This window comes from Cebus imitator, unplaced genomic scaffold (genome assembly GCF_001604975.1).
Source record: "Cebus imitator isolate Cc_AM_T3 unplaced genomic scaffold, Cebus_imitator-1.0 Scaffold197, whole genome shotgun sequence".
Lineage (NCBI taxonomy): Eukaryota > Metazoa > Chordata > Mammalia > Primates > Cebidae > Cebus > Cebus imitator.
This window is the reverse complement of record NW_016107512.1, coordinates 1111841-1131675: the sequence shown is the minus strand read 5'-3', so window position 1 is coordinate 1131675 and position 19835 is coordinate 1111841. Positions and strand designations below refer to the sequence as shown.

General features: G+C 45.5%; 1 protein-coding gene across 16 annotated transcripts in view; it reads left to right on the top strand.

Annotated features, from left to right (window-relative positions):
• The window catches only part of TRERF1 (transcriptional regulating factor 1), a 237929-nt gene that overhangs the window by 82098 nt on the left and 135996 nt on the right, over positions 1–19835 (top strand). For 14 of the 16 annotated variants that reach the window (XM_017547279.2, XM_017547277.2, XM_037745300.1 and 11 more), the window contains one exon: positions 9587–9669. The gene's annotated coding sequence lies outside the window, so the exon portion shown is untranslated. Of the gene's footprint in view, positions 1–1435; positions 1553–9586; positions 9670–19835 lie in introns of all 16 variants that reach the window. The other 2 variants (XM_017547280.2, XM_017547282.2) reach the window with 1 other exon arrangement.

Below are 19835 nucleotides of genomic sequence, written 5' to 3'. Positions count from 1 at the left end.
TTTTTTTTGTGAGACTGAGTTTTGCTCTTGTTGCCCAGGCAGGAGTGCAGTGGCACAATCTCGGCTCACCACAACCTCCACCATCTGTGTTCAAGCAGATCTCCTGCCTCAGCCTCTTGAGTAGCTGGGATTACAGGTGTGTGGCCACCATGCTCAGTTAATTTTGTATTTTTTAGTAGAGACAGAGTTTTGCCACGTTGGTCAGGCTGATCTCGAACTCCCGACCTCAGGTGATCCACCCACCTCAGCCTCCCAAAGTGCTGGGATTACAGGTGTGGGCCACCGAGCCCAGCCGAAGAGACTTTAATAAAGTAAATTAGTCAGGGGGAAGGGAAATGACTGGGAGGATATGGCACCCAGGGACTGTACTCTAGATGGTAACGGGGGATGGCCCTATGGGGGGAAGTCATTGCCACTCTGAGGCCTGAAGGAACTCCATCACGGAACTGTCACCGCAGCTCAGTGAGAGCCATAGCTGCTGGACAGAAGTATCATGTAGGAGCTGATGGATTTGAAAACTGGCTTTCTACTTGGTTAATAAGAGCTCAGTGAAAGCCAACAGGGAGGACTTTCTTAAAGGAAAGTGAAGACGCAGAAGCTAGAGCTGACTCTAGTAGAATCTTACAGTCTAGTTGAGGGGTTTTTGGGGGGGTTTTCTGAGACTGAGTCTTGCTCTGTCACCCAGGCTGTACTGCAGAGGTGTGATCTCAGTTCACTGCAACCTCTGATTGCTGGGTACAAGCTATTCTCCTGCCTCAGCCTCCTGAGTAGCTGAGATTAGGCACCTACCACCATGCCCAGCTGATTTTTGTATTTTTAGTAGAGACGGAGTTTCACCATGTTGGCCAAGCTGGTCTCGAACTCCTGAGCTCAAGTGATTCACCTGCCTCAGCTTCCCAAAGTGCTGGGATTACAGGCGTGAGCCACCGCGCTTGGCCTTAGTTGAGGTTTTGAGGAGACGGGGAAAGACAGGTACATACCCCCTACTTAAACAGAACAGCACTCTCTACAGGGCAGAATTTCCCCCTAAACAGATAAGCTTGCACAATAGAGGGGGACATTTAAGGAAACAGAATTTCCAACAGCTTCCTTCTTATCGGACAGGGGCTGAATGCTAGTCCAGCTCAATAGGGCTCCCCAAAAGGTCTTACACAGGTCACAGATGCATCTAATTGAGCATGGCCAACCTGCGTTTTGGCACTCTTGAAGTCTCAAAGTTCTTTAAAAAGCTACCTTGAGAGCTCCAGAAGTTTGGATACATTGCAAATGTCCTTTGCCTTTGGAGCTGATACCAAGGAGGGGGTTGAGCATCAAGGTCGCCCCACCTCAGGAACCACTGCACTGGGAGGACCCTAGCCTGCCTCCTGTGTGGGGTTGCTTAATCTCATTTCTTTTTTCTCTATTCCTATTTTGCCACCCACTCCTGTTGGCCTAGATCCTCCTAGACACTGGAAGAGTAGATCAAGTGAGGAAGCATTTGGAAGGAGGCACAGCAGATGAAAGGTTGAGAGCTCTTCGCTTGGCCCTTCTTTGCTGGCCCTCGTGAATTTTGGTAAGTTTCCTTGGAGTTTTCTCTCTGCTAGACCTTGGGCATGCTCAGAGACACTCCAGTTATCCTGAATGCCTTTATCTTGCCTGAGCATACCATATACCTCTGACCTGCAGGCCTTTGAACTCTCATTTCTGTTCTTGGTGCCTGGAGCACTCTGCCACCCTTCTTCTCTGCCTTGTAAAACATTAGGGAGCCATGGGAACTGTGCAGAATCCCATGGTTTACACTCCATCTAAAGAGTTTCTGGGCTCCTGATGTACAGGTTGTGAACTTGAGGGTTACTTGGATCATATGTGGCTGCTCCCGTTTGCAGAGACTCAAAAAGGCTTGGGGAGCATAGAGGAAAAACACAGAGGAAAACAGAGAAAACCAGAGCTCAGAGGAAACACTCAGGAGAGGATAATTGGCCCTCCTTAGGGAGCAGGGAGGGGTAGTGGGGGGTAACCTGAGGCCAGAGAGGCTCTGGAAGCGGCTTTATGCCTGTGCGAGGACATCTCTTCTGCATCTGTTTTTGGGGGCCAGCAGGGCCACAGGGTGGCCTGAGGTCAGTGGCAGTAGTAGATTCAGGGCCCAGGCCGGGCATAGAAGCGAGGAGGGTCTGACCCTTCATTTTACAGAAAAGAGATAATTCTCTATGCCAGTCTGTGACCTGCTCTGGTGCCTTTGCTTTTCAATACTATGTAGGTTTCAGACATCAGATAATGCCTTTGTTCATAGTTTTTGTCTTAAGAGATGGGATCTTGCTATGTTGCCCAGGCTGCACTCGAACTCAAGTGATTCTCTTGCCTCAGCCTCACAAGTAGCTGGGACTATAGGGGTGTGCCACCACGCCTCGCTCTGGTTCAGGTTTTGAAGTTTTTGTGTTTTTTGGTTATGTAAATAAAACATAATAAAGATAACACAGAGGAAAGGAAAGTGGAAGTAATGTCACCCATAATCCCACCACTCAGATATTATTTACATTTAGAACCTGGGCATATATACTTCCCAGACAATTTTCTGTGTTTTTATAAATACAGAAGCAAATCAAAGATGCATTTTGTTACCTGCTGTGTGTATGTGTCCATTGAAAAGAATACATGCATGCTCCAAATTCGAATGGAGTATAAAGAGACTCCCCCCTTCCCCTGCCTCCATTATTTACCCCCTAAGTCTGCTCCTCAGAGGCAGCCTCTTTTAATAGTTGCTGGTATATCATTGATTAGGGAGACATTTAGAAGGGATAATGTGTGTGGAACAGCAAAAGTGTTTGTATGGCTTGTACAGATGTTGTCATGTGGAGGTCAGGAGGAAGGTGAAGAGCAGGTTTAGAGGGACTAGGAAGTAATTTGTGGTCAGAGAAGAGGCTTTCAGAAACTGGAGTTAGAGAAGGAGGAGATGGAGAATTTTTTAGGCCTTGGTTTTGATTGGATTTGTCAAATAAGGAGCAGGGTGAGTGAAGGTGAATGCAACAGTGGGCAGGGGCCAGATATTGTGAAATTTTACCTCCTGGGTGGGGATTGGGCCAGAGGGGGCAACATGTATGCAAATGGACAAGAAACACCTCAGGAAGTGGTGATAGTATAATAACTGGTAGATATTTGTAAAACACCCTTGCTTGACAAAACAAAAATTGGCAGCCCTAGTCAGTCCCCTTTTTTGTTTGTTTGTTTGTTTATTAAAAAAAAAAAAAGTTTTAGCAAATCTGTGGATACCAAAACCCTGGGCAAAACTGTAGAACCAGACTGGATTGAGGGGGGATGTAGATTTTAGATTCGGTTCTGGTTTTGGCCCTGACTGACTGTGCAGTTTTGAACTGCTCCTCAGTTTGTTTGTTTGTTTGTTTAGATTTTTTTGAGTTGGAGTCTCGCTCTGTTGCCCAGGCTGGAGTGCAGTGGCTTGATCTCGGCTCACTATAACCTCTACCTTGCAGGTTCAAGCGATTATCTGCTTCAGCCTCCCAAACAGCTGGGTGGCACCTGCCACTGTGCCAGCTAACATTTGTATTTTTAGTAGAGACAGGGTTTCACCATGTTGCTCAGGCTTGTCTGGAACTCTTGACCTCAAGTGATCCACCTCAAGTGATCGGCCTCCCAAAGTGCTAGAATTACAGGTGTGAGCCACTGCACCCAGCCTCCTCAGATTTTTGTTGTTGTTGTTGAGACGGAGTCTTGCTCTGTCGCCAGGCTGTAGTGCAGTGGCACGATCTCGGCTCACTGCAACCTCTGCCTCCCGGGTTCAAGCAATTTTCCTGCCTCAGCCTCCTGAGTAGCTGAGACTACAGACGTGCACTACCAGGCCCAGCAAATTTTTGTATTTTAAATAGAGACAGGGTTTCATCATGTTGTCCAGGATGGTCTCGATCTCCTGACCTTGTGATCCGTCCACCTTGGCCTCCCAAAGTGCTGGGATTACAGGCGTGAGCCACTGTGCCCAGCCAGATTTTTTTAGATGCCAGCCTTTTTATCTGCAGATAAGTGGGTCTCAACATGATAGGCACCTTAAAATCACTAGGAAACTTATAAAAGAACCCAGTTGATGCCAGGACTCCACTCCAGGCCGAAAGTGTCAGAATTTTGGGAACCTGAAAATTTTTTCAGAAATGCAGCTAACAGTGGGAACCCTTGGATTTGGGTCATCTTAATTGCTCATTTTAGATTAAAGTGTTATGGTTCTCTGAATTGTATCATATAATTTCATTCCTTTCAGATACTGTGCACAAATGTCATAAACCTTTTACATACCAAGAAGTCATTTTTCATTAAAAAACTCCCCATAATTCTCATTAGGCCCGTGATATAATGCCTGTGTCCCGCAATCAATAAATTAGAATCATAAATGTAGTAAAACATCAAATAATTGCTTGTTTGACCCAGAAGTTGAAAGCATGGACTTTTAATCTTTAATTTCCCTTACCCTCATTTTGAAAAAACTACCGCTTGGAGTTCTGGGGCCATTCTCTATTTGTAAAGAAGACACTGAAACATTAAGACATTACTGGAAGTGTCTTTGCTAGAAGAATTGTGTATACCGTAAGTTCCAAATTAGGAGGTCCAGTTTGGGGAAGCTTTATCGGATCTAAATTCTACATGGAGTGGGAGGTGTTTAGAGTCTTGGTGCTTGCCGTTTTATCTTTACCATTGAAGTTCTTGGTTTTGTCTCTTCCTAAATGAGTCATTTTTTTAAAAAGGAACCTAACTTGGGGGGGCGAGGAAACCACTGAGGGAGGTGCTGAGTGTGGGGGCGCTGAGGGGCCAACCATCGGGAGACCGAGTTTGCAGCTGGGCCCTCCACTCAGGAAGGATGGAAGGGACCCGTCCTTGCTGAGGGTGAGTCAGAGACAAGTAGGACATAGCCTGGTTGGGGAGGTGCAATAGGAAGGTCTTGATGTTGTTTATGAAGCTACCGGTATTTACTGGAGCTCCGACACCAAACATACTGCCTGGACGCAGGGCGCATCCACTGGCAGAAGTGGATTGTGGACACTTGAGAGATTGTGGACAGAGGGGAAGGAGCTTCCTAGTTTGTCCTCTGCTTGAGATGACACAGATTGTGTCCACAGTTGCCTGCACTTTCAGATAAATGAACTGACGTTACCAAGTCCCATGCTAGTGTGAACAATGCAAGTCAAAATGTTAGGGCCAGGCAAGATGTCAAAGGGGCAGGAGGTGGCCGCTGAGGACCCCACTGTGGAATGCTGCAGGCGGCCCCGATGACACAGACGCTGGCTGGGTGGCCGGAGGGAGATCAGATGGAGGACGGGAGCTCTGCGGGACCGCTGCATGTCACTTCCCCTTTCTGTGCTAAGATCTCCCAGCTGAAAAATGGTCCCCTACCACACACACACCTCAGTCACCAGGCCCCTTGCTAGCTGTTGGGGGTGCTTAATGTCCTAGATGCCTGAGTGGGTAGGGGCAGGAGAGAGAGCAGGACAGGGTGAGCAGAGCCTGGCTTTGGAAACCAGAGCAGCTCCACACGGTTTGGCCCAAATCCCTCCCGTGCTTTGGGTGAGGAGAAGCCCAGGGTAAGGGTGCCTCCTGACAGCCGGGAAGATCTTGGTGCCTTGGGAGCTTGGGCTGGGCAGGCTCCTTCTCCTCCACATAGAGCCCCCTGCAGGGCCGGATTTCATCTTTTCTCAGTGGTGTGTGGCCTCCTGCCACTGTGCATGCGTGTTTTCTAAGTTTGTCACAAACTTCCTGTTTAGGTACGATCGGAGGCTCGCAGCTCTGTGTGTTTTGAAACCTGGGCATTCACCGAGGTCCGGCGCTTCTCTCTTACCAGCAGTGGGGCGGCCTGTTTGTTCCTTTGCAGACTTCTGCCGTCCTTCTTTGCAAACCTTCTTGCTGGGAAATGCTCTGTAGCCCTGTGCTTGTTTCTGTTAGTAAGGGTAGAGAGAGCTGTGAGGTCTGAAGCCTGGAAAGGGGGAGGGGAGCAACACTGAGTGGGCCCCTTATGTAAGGCCAGGCACTGTGCTGCAGATGATGCTTCTATACACTTGTTTTATTTAGGCCTCACACTCGCTCATGCAGAGCCACAACTCCCAAGAGGTGAAGGCTGACCTGGCCGATGAGGTCAGGATTTGATCCCAGACCTGACTCCAGTGCTCCTGTGACTTCAGCTAAGTCCTGAGGAGCATGCTTCCCCTTTGGTTGCTCCTGGTTTGGGTAGATCCTGATTTCTTTTGGGGCATCTTGGTGACAGCATCCCCTTGAAACCCATGGTTTTCTCTCAGCCCCTTGTTACCCAGGCCTGCCCATCTGTCTGCCTGGGGTAACTGGATGGCCCTGAGTGCTTTGCTGATTTTCACCTTTCCCATCCCCTTGTGGCTCTGGGAATCCCAGAACTGGTAGATGGTAGTCTGTAGCTGGTGATCCAAGTGAATCAGTCCAGCTCCTCATTTCTCAGAAATAGAATATTCTTTTCCCTGCTTCTGGGCGCTGAGCCCTGACTGCTTTGCTAGTCACCAGCAGCTTCTCCACACAGCTGGATTCCTTACATTTCAAGCTCTCCCTTGAAGAAGGAAGAAGAGAGTATATCTATGTATGTCTGCAAAAGCATGTGAAAGGGTGGCAAAGGAAGGGCACCAAGACCTTGAATATGCAGGTGCAGGAAGAGGAGAGGGGAGCCAAATCCAGCCGCCCTCCTCCCTGTTAGAGCAGCTGTTAGAAGGTGCCGGACTCTGGTGCCTCCTATATAGGAAGAGCAGGTATGCCTCCCAACTTCAAGAAGGCCCTGCGTCCCTTCACTTGCCCATCTTGGTTCTCCTGTATTTTCTGAAAAACCTCTGGAATCGTATCACCTGAGCATCAGGATTGTTCTGTGGATCAAATAACTGAGACACTGTGTTGAGCAGTGGGCAACTGTAAGCATTTTCAACCCTATTCATTGCCCTCAAGAGGCTTGCATTCCACTTGGGCACAGGGAACTCTTGCCCAGAGAAGCTAAATGCAGTGAGCTCAGAAGAGCCAGGAGAGCTCAGTGAGCTGGGTTGGTGCCAGCCAGCAGACTGCAGACCCAGAGACCCAGCACCCAGCACCCAGCAGATCCAGAGGGCTGGAGCTGGGTGACCAGAGGGCAGAGCTGCAGGGGAGGAATGTGCTGGGTGTTGGGACCTGGGCGAGGTGCATGGACTGGGCAGGGGATTACAGATGGGGTGAGCAGAGGTCCACATGGGAAACAGGATTGAAGAAGGACACGTGCACCATTTAGGAAGGATCCCAAGGGATGGCTGTGGAGTTTGGAAGGTTCCTGTATTGAGGAATCTCCGAAGCCAAAGTTTGGGGCCGGGATTGGTAAATGCAATGCTGTAAGAAGGTCCGTCTGGATTTATGAACTGCGAATGGGCAGTGCTGATAAGTTAGGAGACGTTTATCATGTCGGGGGTTAGGAATGAAATGTTGAGGACTTGGACTAGGGTGGCGGTAGTGTATGTAGAAAAGACGAGACAGGTGGAAGGTTTCAAATCTCAGCTCTGCTACTTGCCACCTGTGTGGCCCTGAGCACTTCCATCTCTTTCAACCTGTTTTGTCATCTATAGATAGAGGCTAAAAACGCTTCACAGGACTCTTGTTAACTTGTAGCACACCCAGCACTTTGTAGGTGCTCAAGGAATAATGAATCTTCTCATGCGGTGAGAGGCATCGTTTTGTGACCAGGAGGTATGAGGGGAGTGGAGAATGAGGTTCTGAATCTCGGAGCCTGGGAGAATGACAAAGCCTTCATGGAAAGGGATGGAACTGCTTGGGGTGTTTGAATTCGGCTTTAAGAACTTGTCCTCCTAAACCCTGGCTACTGAGGGCTGTCACAGAAAACCCCACATCCATGTAGAGTGCACCTCTACGAAACCACGGCCTCTGGTTGGAGCGGGGCCCTCTGGGATGCTGGCCAGCAGGTGTCTGCCTCCAGTCAGGGTGGGGACTAGGGTGAGAGAGTGAGCCACCTAGGGCACCAATGTTGGGAAGTGCTGGGCTTTAGGGCCACGCCGCATTTGATACACACAGTGGGACATGCACACCAGCCTCCTCTCCTATCTGCCCTTCTCCACTCAGGAGACCACCTGGCTTCTCTGTTCACAGAAAATGTCACTCCATGGCGAGCCCACTCGGGTTCCCTCCTGTGTGCTGACCTGCATTGGGCTCCTTCCCACCTGGTTTCCTTGTACTCAGAGAAAGAGACATCCTCCCTCCTGGCGAGAGAGAACCCTCTCCCTGTACAGGGGTCCCCCTGCCTCCTGCAGCCCCTGGGACCTCACCCCTCAGTCCTGTAGCAGCAATTTCCTCAGGGCTTCACCCGCCTCAGCCTCACTTTCTCTCGTCTCCTCCCCTCACAGATGGACCTGTGGATATAATCTGCCCTCACTGACACAGCCCACGTAGTCTGGCCTCCATCTGTGGGGCCTTGTGCCTGGTCCAGGGCAGGGACTGATGAGGTTGCTGCAGAGGCCTCCTGCCTTCTGCAGGGGCTGCCCTCTCTAAGGTTACCTGCAGCCACCACGTTGCCACACGCAACGGACACTTCAGTTCTTATCTGTCTGGGCTCTTTGCTGCTGTTGACACTGTGAGCAGCTTCCTCCTTCCTGCAGCTCTCTCTTTTCTTGGCTTGTTTGATTCCATCATACAAAATCTCTCAACAGCTATTTCTTGAGCACCTACTATGTGCCAGACTCTGGGCATACCATAATACGATGTTCCTGCTCTCAGGGAGTTTACAGTCTAAGGGAAGTGGCGAAAAAGGGATGAAAAAAATAAATAAATGTCAGGTGGTGATAAGGGTTGCAAAGAGAAATATATAAGAGGGAAGGAAGCTAGGAAGGGGGCCGGGGTTGGAGGTGGGTCTCACTGCAAAGGACATGGGAGCAGAGAGCTGTAGGAAGTGCCGGATGCCTGGGGGAACAGTGCTCCAGGGATGGGGGAGAGCAAGTGTGGAGGGCTGAGGCAGGAGCCTGCTTGGATGTTTGAAGAAGCCATTGTGGCTAGAGGAAATTGAGGAAGGGTAGAGTAGGAGGAGAAGAGGTCAGGTGCCTCAGTCCGTCAGGGAAGAGGCCCAGTCAAGTCGTGTGGACCGTGGCCATTTCTTTTTTTTGTTTTTGTTTTTGTTTTGAGATGGAGTTTCAGGCTGGAGTGCAGTGGTGCCATCTCCTCTCACTGCAACCTCCACCTCCCGGGTTCAAGCGATTCTCCTGCCTCAGCCTCCCAAGTAGCTGGGATTACAGGTACCCACCACCATGCCCGGCTAATTTTTTGTATTTTTAGTAGAGACAGGGTTTCACTATGTTGGCCTGGCTTGAGATCCACCCACCTTGGCCTCCCAAAGTGCTGGGATGACAGATGTGAGCCACCACGCCTGGCCAACCATGGCCATTTCAAGGATTTTGGCTTTTACTTTTACTTTACCCAGCAGCCTTTGCCGGGTCCTCCTCCTGGGTGGGCCCATCAGCCACTGGGATCTTTCGGGCTCCATCCTGGGTCACTTCTCTGGTCTCTCCCTGATCGATACTCACTGTTCCTCATTCTGAAGCCAGATATCCTGACTGTGCTCTTTGGGTCACCCCTGCAGGCCCTGGCTGTGGAGGATGCTGAAGGAAGAAGACGCAGAAGCAGGACAACCCTGAAAGATTGAGCCTCTTCATCCTCAAACAGGTAGCTTCTCGGGAATTCCTGATGTTGGAACATTTTACACAAAGCAATCATAAGACCATTTTTGGACCCACGTGGTGCAGAGAATGCCCCAAGAAGCAGAGAAGGGCTGCTCTGGTCCTGGAAATCCATAGATTTCCAGAAAATTTTCTCTGGGAAGTGGTCAGGGATTGTGGATTCATATACTGGTTTTTGGCAGCTTCTGGAACGGGGGAGAGGGTGTCTTGTCTCTCTTCATTTCACAGAGTTGTAAATAGTTGAGGATCCAATGGACCTCCCCAAATGGTAGTTCTAGAAGTGTTCAGAAGGAATTAAAAATGTCTGGATGCATCTCTGGAGAGTCATGGTATAGAAGGCTGCTGTGGGAAGCTCCACAGAGCCTGCCGTAGGCGGGCTCCTGGACTCAGGAGTCTTAGCTGGCCCTGGGGCATTCCTCATGTTTATATCAGCTCTGACCTCATGATCCCTTCCATTCTCAGTTTGTCCCTCCATAAAATGGGCACAGAGCTGTGATTCCTCTGCTGGGCCCCTCACAAACTGTTTCAAGGGTCAATAGAATTTTAAGCTTTTATTCAGGTGTAAACCCTGATCCAGCAGGAGATGGCTCCGTCCTCCACACGGTCTCGGCGACAGTGGGGAAGGCGGGTGGTGGTATCTGATTTGATTGTTTCGGTGTGTGTGGTTTTGTTTTCTTGGCATGTGCCACACTTTCCATTCCTCTTATGTGAGGCTTAGAATTGATTGCTTCAGTTTCTTTTTTATTGTGCCTGATTCTGATTTAATTTTAAAGCCCTCATCTCTCGGGGTTCCAGGTGGAAACATGTGGCTTGTGCAAAGGGGGGAATTGAAGGGGCTCTACCGAAGGGACTACTTATAAGGATGCAGGCAGAGTTCAGAGAAACCCACAAGGGATGCTGAAGCACCCAGGGCCAGCAGTGTCAGGGAGCTGTTACTGTGCCTAGGCCCAGAAGGAAGACAGAGGGACTTGGCTGTCAGGATGGGAAACAGTAGCTGGAGAGGTGTCTCTGGTAGAGGAATGCAATCAACCTACAGCAGCTTGGCCGGGAAAGAGCCAAGAGAATAAATATCCTCATTGAACCCCTCAGATCTCCCATCTCCTGATGCTGGTGCCTCCCATTAGGCAACCTCGGTCAGAGCCAGAGGCAAGGGAGCTGAGTGGATGCTGCCCACAGAGGGTAGAGCTACGTGGAGGATGGAGGGTGGATCTGTGGAGCGAATGGGAATGATCTCAGAGAGTCAAGAGTTAAAGGTCACTTGAATTATAAGGATGTTTCTACTTTAGACCAAAAGAGGCTTTTATGTATGTTTAAGTGAAACTTTGCATTGTGAGGTCAGCTACGTAGATGTACCGACTGTGAGGCAGCAGAGATCCCAGTCCTTTTCAGACTTGAAAAGACCCAGGGAAGTCAAGGGACTTGCCCAAGGCCACTCATTAATTCATGAAAGTGTTTCTTGAAAGCCTGTTACAATTTCTCGGGAAAAACAACACAAAACATTTGAAACAGTTTAAAAAAAAAAAAAAAAAAAGCATAAAGCAAAATCTGAGCAAGTGCCAGGAAGAGGCTGTGGATTCACACACATCGTAGTCTGTTTGGGCTGTTAAAACAGAATGCCGTAGATGGGGAGGCTTGTAACCACCACCAACATGTATTTCTCAGAGTTCTGGAGGCTGGAAGTCTGAGATGAGGCTGCCAGCATGGTCAGGTTCTGGCGAGGGCCTCTTTCATGTTGCAGACTGACAACTTCTTGTGACCTTACGTCGTGGAAGGGATGAGAGTCTCTGTCAGGCCTCCTGAATAAGGGCACTAATCCTATTCATGAGGACTTCACCCTCAAGAACTGATCACCTCCCAAAGGTTCCATCCCTAATACTATCACTTTGGAGATTAGGATTCTAACACATGAATTTGGGAGGGACACAAACATTCAGGCTATAGAAGCTCTTGTTTCCCATTTATCAGTTTGGATTCTTTCAGACTGACTACCAAAAATCCTAAATCCGAATTCTAGAAAACCTAACTTAGGGCTCCCATGGCACAAGGAATTGATTAATCAGCTCATGTACCTGCAGTGTGCAGGGATAGGGTGGACTGCAGGGTGGGTGTGAACCAGCAGCTCAACCATCCAGTTGATTTTGTGTGTGTGTGTTTTTTTTAATCTCTCCGCTTACTCCTCCCTGGGTCAGTTCATCCTCAGGCTGGCTTCTGCACCGGGCTGTGGGGAGGCTGGGGGTGTGTAGAGTTTTGGATAGTGTCAGGGGAGGAGAGACATACACCTTGGGAGCCCCAGTTGACATCCACCATACTGTACCACCCATAGAGGTAGAATGATACCTTTCTAATTTGGACCAGTCATTGGGGGTAATAGGGAGAGGAAACTCAATCTTAACACGTAAAAGTTTGAATTTTAAAGTGTTTTAGTGTGGTGTGGTATCAGGCAGAATCTTCCCAAACATATCCTGTTGGAAGCAGTTAGCATCTGTTTTTTAGTATGTCTTAAAATGTAGGACCTTCTAGTAGGTTAAATATACCTTCTGAAATCCCGTTTAATTTCTAATTTGCTTATTCAACCTTTTAATAGCCAGAGTAAACACTGAACTCAAATTCTGGGTTGGTGAAGATTAAATTACAGTAATGAGGTTCCTCATTTATAACCTTGTCTATAAAATGGAAATAAGAATAGCACCTACTTTATAGGTTTGCTGTAAGGATTAACTGAGGTGATCCAAGTTGAGTGCTTAGCCCAGTGGCTAGCCCCATAAATGTTACCTTTATTAATGTCATATATCTCCAAATATTGTCACCTTTATGTTTTTATGTGCATGTTTAATCTAGGAAATTAACTCTCTTTGCAACAAATATATTATCTGCTGCTGATTAGTTCAGTTAGAGAGGAGGTAAATAAACGTATTAAAATATTTAGTGTTTATGGATTCTTTTTTTACTGAAGTGTTTGTGTGTGTGTGTTTTATAATTCATTTTGAGGAAAGTCTAAATAGAGAAAAGTTTAAGGAGCATACAATTAAATTAAAAATAGGTATAGCCTCTGGAAAATAGAAAGTTTAAAATTTTATGGCAATACGTTCTTATATTTTTAGTTGAAAAAATGATGGCCTGTTATGACCTATCCCGGCTGTTTTTTTTTTTTTTTTTTTTGAGATGAAGTCTCGCTTTTTCACCCAGGCTGGAGTGCAGTGGTACGATCTCAGCTCACTGCAACCTCCGCCTCCAGATTCAAGCAATTCTCCTGCCTCAGCCTCCCGAGTAGCTGGGACTACAGGTGTGCGCCACCACACCCAGCTAACTTTTGTATTTTTAGTAGAGACGGGGTTTCACCATGTTGGCTAGGATGGTCTCGATCTCTTGACCTTGTGATCTGCCAGCCTTGGCTTCCCAAAGTGCTGGGATTACAGGTGTGAGCCACCGCACCTGGCAATTTTTTCTCTTATTTTCAGTTTGAGGCTCCGGAGGGATGAGTGACCCTCCTTGCCTTTGGTTTTCTGAACCAACTGCACAGTGAGACTGTTCTGGGTGGGCGGATGGGTTTTAGGGTCACCTGGATTGAGTGAGATGGAGCAATACTGAGAAGCTTGTCTTGGACATTCACTTCAGTAGCATTTCAGCTGACAATATGGTGAATCATTCCCTAAAGCCTCTGGTGCCATAGGGCTGACCTCTCAGAACCCCAGGAGGGTCAAGTGTCTTGATTTGGGGTTCCCAGATTAACGATGGGGGAGAGCACAGGTTGGCACAGGGCCTCCAAAAGCTTTACCACCCTTTTCAGAACCAGGAGGAGGAGGCCGTAGGGTGCAGCAGGAGAACGGTGTCCAGAGTGACCAGGAGCTTTGAAGACAACATTCTTTATCCCCACTCCCAAGTGTTGACTAAAGTTAGACTTTGGTTTTCTGTAGGTGGTTAGTTGCACTTGGGGTTTGCCACCATTTTGATACCCAGATGAGCACCGATTGACTCCAAATTCCTTGGCTCAGCTGTGTAAACTAGTGGTTCTCAAATGAAGATTGCCTGGTCCAAGAAAGCACTAAGAAAGAGGAAAAAAAAAAAAAAAAAAGCTTTACGGCATTGGCCTAGGGCTCCCAGTCTTTTTTTATCTCGCCAAGTTAGGACATTTTAAAAACTCTTAACACGCATCACCAAGCTTTTATGAAAAAAACCATCTTAATGCCAAGTATTAGGAAAAGATCATCTAAGAACAACAACAACAAAAATCTTTAAATTGAAAACACTCAGCTTTAGGAATCATTTACTACATTGTTCTCATTTTTCTGACATCACCTGTGAAAACTACACCCAGGGAGGGTGGGCATTGGCCTACATTTGCCCTCCAGGTGTCGGGAGCTCACCTGGTGATGTGGAGTTAGCTTCTGAATGTGTTAACTGTAGGGAAATACACCCTACTTTTTGAAGCCTCACTTGGAGCCTAAGAGTTCTCTAGAGTCATGTCTTGATTGGATTTATAAGTTAAAGTTGGGGGAAAATAATTTTAATACAAGTTTTGATAAATCCTATTTAGTTTATAAAGAAGGAACCGTTTACCCTCCAGTCATTAACTTAGAATTGTTAGTTTAATTTTCCACCAGCAGGGAGAAAATCTTGCAATACCTAAATAGTTCGAATTAAAAAGTGTGTTGACAGTTTTCCCTTTTCTACCATTTAACCCTAAAAATGATCAATGTCTTCAATTTGATCTGGCTTTCGGTTGTATGGTATGCCTCTGTGGGTGGGAAAGGGTGTGTGCGCCCCCCACTCCCACGCATATGCAGAAGACTTGGTTTGATCTCAGGAGCCCCAGAAAGGAATGAGGTGCTTGAGAGCAATGTTGCTGGTAAGTGCCGCTATTAATATTTGCAGCAGTCAGTTGCTGCAGTAAAAGTTGCATCTTAGAACTGCCAAAATAGTGTGACTTTTTAAGATGCCTTTTGGAATCATTAAAAATCCCCAAACATACACCCAACTACCCCTGCCATCCAGAAGCTTAACTAAACATTACTCATTCTGCTTTTGTTACACATCTGCCTGGCTTTGCCACAAACACACATTGCCTTCCAGCCAGGATTAAGCTTCTGTGTTAGGCCATGATTGGTGTGAAAGCACCTCCTCTGTCCTTGTTGACCAGGACGAAAAGAATGCTTGCTCACCCATGTGAGATTGTGACTGGAATCATGGAATCCTAGAGCCAAAGAAAGTTTCAAGGTCCTGCAGGACTATCTCCTAACACTCAGCACCTTGACTGGCAAAAGGTGTCCTAATCCTAACATTTCATGGGTCTCCTGTGAACAAGGATGTGATCTCACATGTGGCTTTCTCAATAAAAGGACCATTCTGTGGCACACTCACACCTACAATTACTGGCTGTTAACGACATTCTTGGGCAAAGTATCACCGTTTGAATCCTGCTAGTATCCTGATCTGTGCTCATACGGCACAGTTCTTGCACGTTCTAGCAGATGCTGAATCTTTTTTTTTTTTTTAAGATAGGGTCTCATTCTGTCACCCAGGCTGGAGTGCAGTGGCACAATCTCGGCTCACTGCAATCTCTGCCTCCTGGGTTCAAGCGATTCTCCTGCCTCAGCCTCCTGGGTAGCTAGGATTATAGGTGCGAGACACCGTGCCTGGCTAATTTTTTGTATTTTTAGTAAATACAGGGTCTAGCCATGTTGGTCAGGCTGGTCTCGAACTCCTGACCTTGTGATCCACCCGCCTCGGCCTCCCAAAGTGCTGGGATTACAGGCATGAGCCACCATGCTCAGCCGACACTGGATCTTAATTTGTTCAGACCCCTTGCCACTAGTTTCTTTCAAGGCATATCTCACTCCATAGCAGACATTGCCCTTTTTGACAGACATTGTCACAACATTCTTGTCTTGGTCAGCTCAGGCTGCCATAGCAAAATACCATAAAGTGGGTGGCTTAAACAATAGATACTTATTTTTCATAGCTCTGGAGGCTGGGAAGTCTAAGATCAAGGTGTCCAGCAAGGTAAGTTTTATTCTGAGGCCTCTTCTCTTGGTTTGTGGGTGAGAGCCATCTTGCTGTGTTCTTACTTGATCTCTTCCTTGTGCACTCAGAGACAGGAGTCTCAGATTCCTCTTCCTCTTCTTATAAGGTCGCTCATCCCATCATGGGAGCTCCACTCTCATCACCTTACCTAAACTTAATTCTCTCTCAAAGACCTCATCTCCTAATGGCATCCCATTGGGGTTTAAGGCTTCAACATAGGAAATTTGGGAGAAGACAAACATTCAGTCCAGAACAACTCTGAGTCTTTATTTGTGGTACCTGTGAAGTGCCTGTAAGGTCACTGGTCCTGGGCCCTACAGTACAGAAAACCTTGGAGTGACAAGTGTTCATTGCTGTGGAAGAGGTGAAGCATCCTACGCTGGAGATGGCACAGTAGAATGGGAAGTTGAAAGAACTTTACCACAGAGTTGGAGGTGACCTGGGGCTAGACAGAGGATCTCCTTGTCTTTCCAGGTCTTAGGTTTCCTAGTTCCAAATGTCAGTGGTAAAGTTGTGGTTGCCAAACTTGGTCAGGCTCAATGAAATTTGGATGGTTCAACACATCCACTATTCCATGACCACCTCCTATATAACCTTCATGTCCTCTTAAAAGGAGGCTCTTGGAACCAAAGCCTGGGAAAATGTGTTTCTTCTTAATGCTTTATCATCTTGGGCATTTACTACCTTTTCATGGGGGAAAGAATTACAATAGAGCTGTTCTATTTGAGATCCATATCTTACATGTCATTCTAAATGTATACTAACATGGTAATGTCCACATGGACACACACACACTCATACGCCCTGTGCCAGGTGGAGTATTTTAAGATATAAAAAGGCCTTTGAAAATCCTTTTAAACTCTCAAGGAACAGATAATTCCTGTGTTATATAAACTTTTCCGGGATTGAGAAAAAAGATGGAAAACTTCCAGATCCTTCTTTCAAGCAAGCATGACCCTGACTTCAAAACAGGCAAGTCCCCAAAGGGAGGCTCTATACCAGTCTCACTTAGGAATGTAAAAGTTTTAGATAAAATTCTAGTGAGTAGATTTCAACAACAGAGTATGTGAATATTCTACTATAACCAAATAGATTATATTCCTGGCATGCAGGCATGGCTTCAAATACATATATTTTCCTATGGTTCACATAAGTTGTTTAAGTAAAAACATGTAATAACCTCATTAATTCCAAAAGTGTATTCAGCCAGTTTTTAGGTTTTTACATACCACTTTAAAAGGAATATGTAAAGTGACCAATCTTTAATATTATAAGGAAGATCAAGTTCATGCAGCCCACTGCCATTATACTTATTGGTGAAACACTAAAGGCATCACTGGTTACCTCTTCAAGTTTTAGTAAATGCAGAGAGTCATAAAATAGTAACTTGGAGAATACATGTTGTAAAGAAAAATCATAAAGTTATTATTAACGACGGATTGCTTAGTTGTAGATGAAGAAGGCTTAACGAGTTTAACTAAAAACCCTATTTCTAGATGATGAGATTGAAATTAAGGATGTGGATTCTTCTGAAATTAGTTCATGAGTCTAATGCCATTCCTCTGAAAGTCCCATCAGGATGTTTTAAATTTCAAAAGATGCTTTTAAGTCTGCTTGGAAAAATAAATAGATGAGAACATCAGGGGGAATTCTGAAAGTGGTTTTGGGGGAAGGGAGTTAGATCTATTGGATATTAAAATATATACTAGCTATACCAGATATTAAAATGCAATATAAAGCCTTTGTAATTAAAACACTGCCGTACTGTCATAAAAGGAGGAAGTAGATTAGTGAACTAGGATAGTTCAGAAATAGACCCTTGCATAAATAATTTAATAAATCATAAAGTAGTCATCGCAAATCAGCGGGGAAGGGAAGATTATTCAATAAATAATTCTGATGACTTGTTAGCACTTTGAGAAAAATCATTTTGGCTTCATCAAAATGAATTACAGATGGATTAAACAATTAAAGTGCAAAATGTAGAGGCATAGGAAATCTATAGAATTGAATATTCCTTAGAAACAAAAGAAAAGCATTCAAAAAGGAAAAGAATAGTCAATCAAACTACAAGAAAATGAAACGTTTCTTCAGGTAAAATAAATAAATAAACAGGGAAACAACAGCCTGGGAAAGACTGACAGTAATATGACGGAATTAATCTTTATACTTAGAAGTGCTCAAATCACAAAGAAAAGTACTAAACCTTCTTAGAACACGTGAACAGATAACTAAATACAGCACTAAACAAATACATAGAAAATGTACAAATTCAGTAGTAATAAGAAATATGCCCTCTCGTGGCTCTGCAGGCTTCATTTGGACCTTTCCTCCCAAGCACTGACACAAACACCCTCCAAGGCAGCTGGATCCAAACCCTGATCCCACCCATGTCTAACAAAGGGCCTATGGCTACATGCCAGCTCTTACACCAAAACCCCTGAAAATCTTCATCCAAGCTGGTGATGGGTACATATATTCTAGCTACTTTTGTGTACGTTTGAAATTTTTCACAAAAATTGAAGTAATACATTCCATTGTTGAAAACTTATAAAATATAGCAAATATATAATTCCACAGCTACCCTCACCATTTTGATTAAAATCCTCTCATAATCTTTCCTTATGCATTTATAACGTATGTTCATACACACACACACACACACACACACACACACTTTTTAAAAACAATAAAGAAATACTACTTGAATTGCTTTATATCTTGCTTTTTTAACTTACGAGCATTTTTATGTTTTGTTCATTTAGACCTTCAGCATAACTTTAATGGCTGTATATTGTTTCAATACATGAATACACATACACATATATCCCATAATGTCTTTAACCAGCTTCTTACAGATAGATATCTAAGTTGTTTTTGTTTGTTTGTTTGTTTGTTTTTGAGATGGAGTTTCGCTCTTGTTGCCCAGGCTGGAGTGCAGTGGCGTGATCTCTGCTCACTGCAAACTCCACCTCCCCGGTTCAAATGATTCTCCTGCCTCAACCTCCTAAGTAGCTGGGATTACAGGCGCCCACCTGATGTGGTTTCACCATGTTGGCCTGGGTGATCTCAAACTCCTGACTTCAGGTGATCCACCTACCTCGACTTCTCAAAGTGCTGGGATTACAGGCATGAGCCACCATGCCCAGTCCTGAGTTGTTTGTTTAAAACTTCCTATTCAAACAACTCTGGTGCATACTTTGCATATTTTTTAATTATATAGAGATGGGGGTTTCCCCATGTTGGCCAGTCTGATCTCAAACTCCTGACCTCAGGTGATCCACCCACCTCAGCCTCCCAAAGTGCTGGGATTACAGGCATGAGCCACTGCACCCAGCTTTTGGTTTTTTATTTTTGTTTGTTGAGATGGAGTCTTGCTCTGTCGCCCAGGCTGAGGTGTAATGATGTGATAACAGCTCACTGCACCCTCAAGCTCCTGGGCTCAAGCCCAGCCTCCCGAGTAGCTAGGACTACAAAGTGATAAGTTTACAGGTGTGAGTTACTGCACCAGGTCTGGGAAAGCTAATGCATGTTTTTTTCCTGTTGTCATGGCAAATTACTCATTGGAATTATGATACAATTTTAAACTCCTTTTTTCGGCGTATATGATTACGCATTTTGTCATAATCTTAACAACGTTGGATCCTATATTCACAATATTTTAAATGCATAAATCTGATAAGGAGATAAAGGCCATCTTATTTTCATTTGCATTCATTTGATTATTAGTGAGTTTGAAAATCTTTTTATATGTGTATGTCATTCACATTTCATATTTTCTGACTAAGTGGTTATGTCTTTTCCCCAGTTACTATATTTTTCTCTCACTTAATTGACTCACAAGGGCTCTTTCTTTACATATTAAATGATTCTAATCTTGGTTCATTTTTGTACAATCATTTGTCCAGAATTATTTAAGTATATCTTGCTAAAGCTTGTACATTTAGATTTTTTTTCCTTTGAGCCCTCGATAATCTTCTACATTTTAATGTTTGTAACCATATTCAATATTTTAAGATTTCACTATATAACACTGCTACCTAAAGCCTGCTTTTTTATTTTGGTAACTTTTTGCTTATCAAATAAGACACATTTGTGGTCGAATCAAATACGTTTTTTAAATTTACCTGT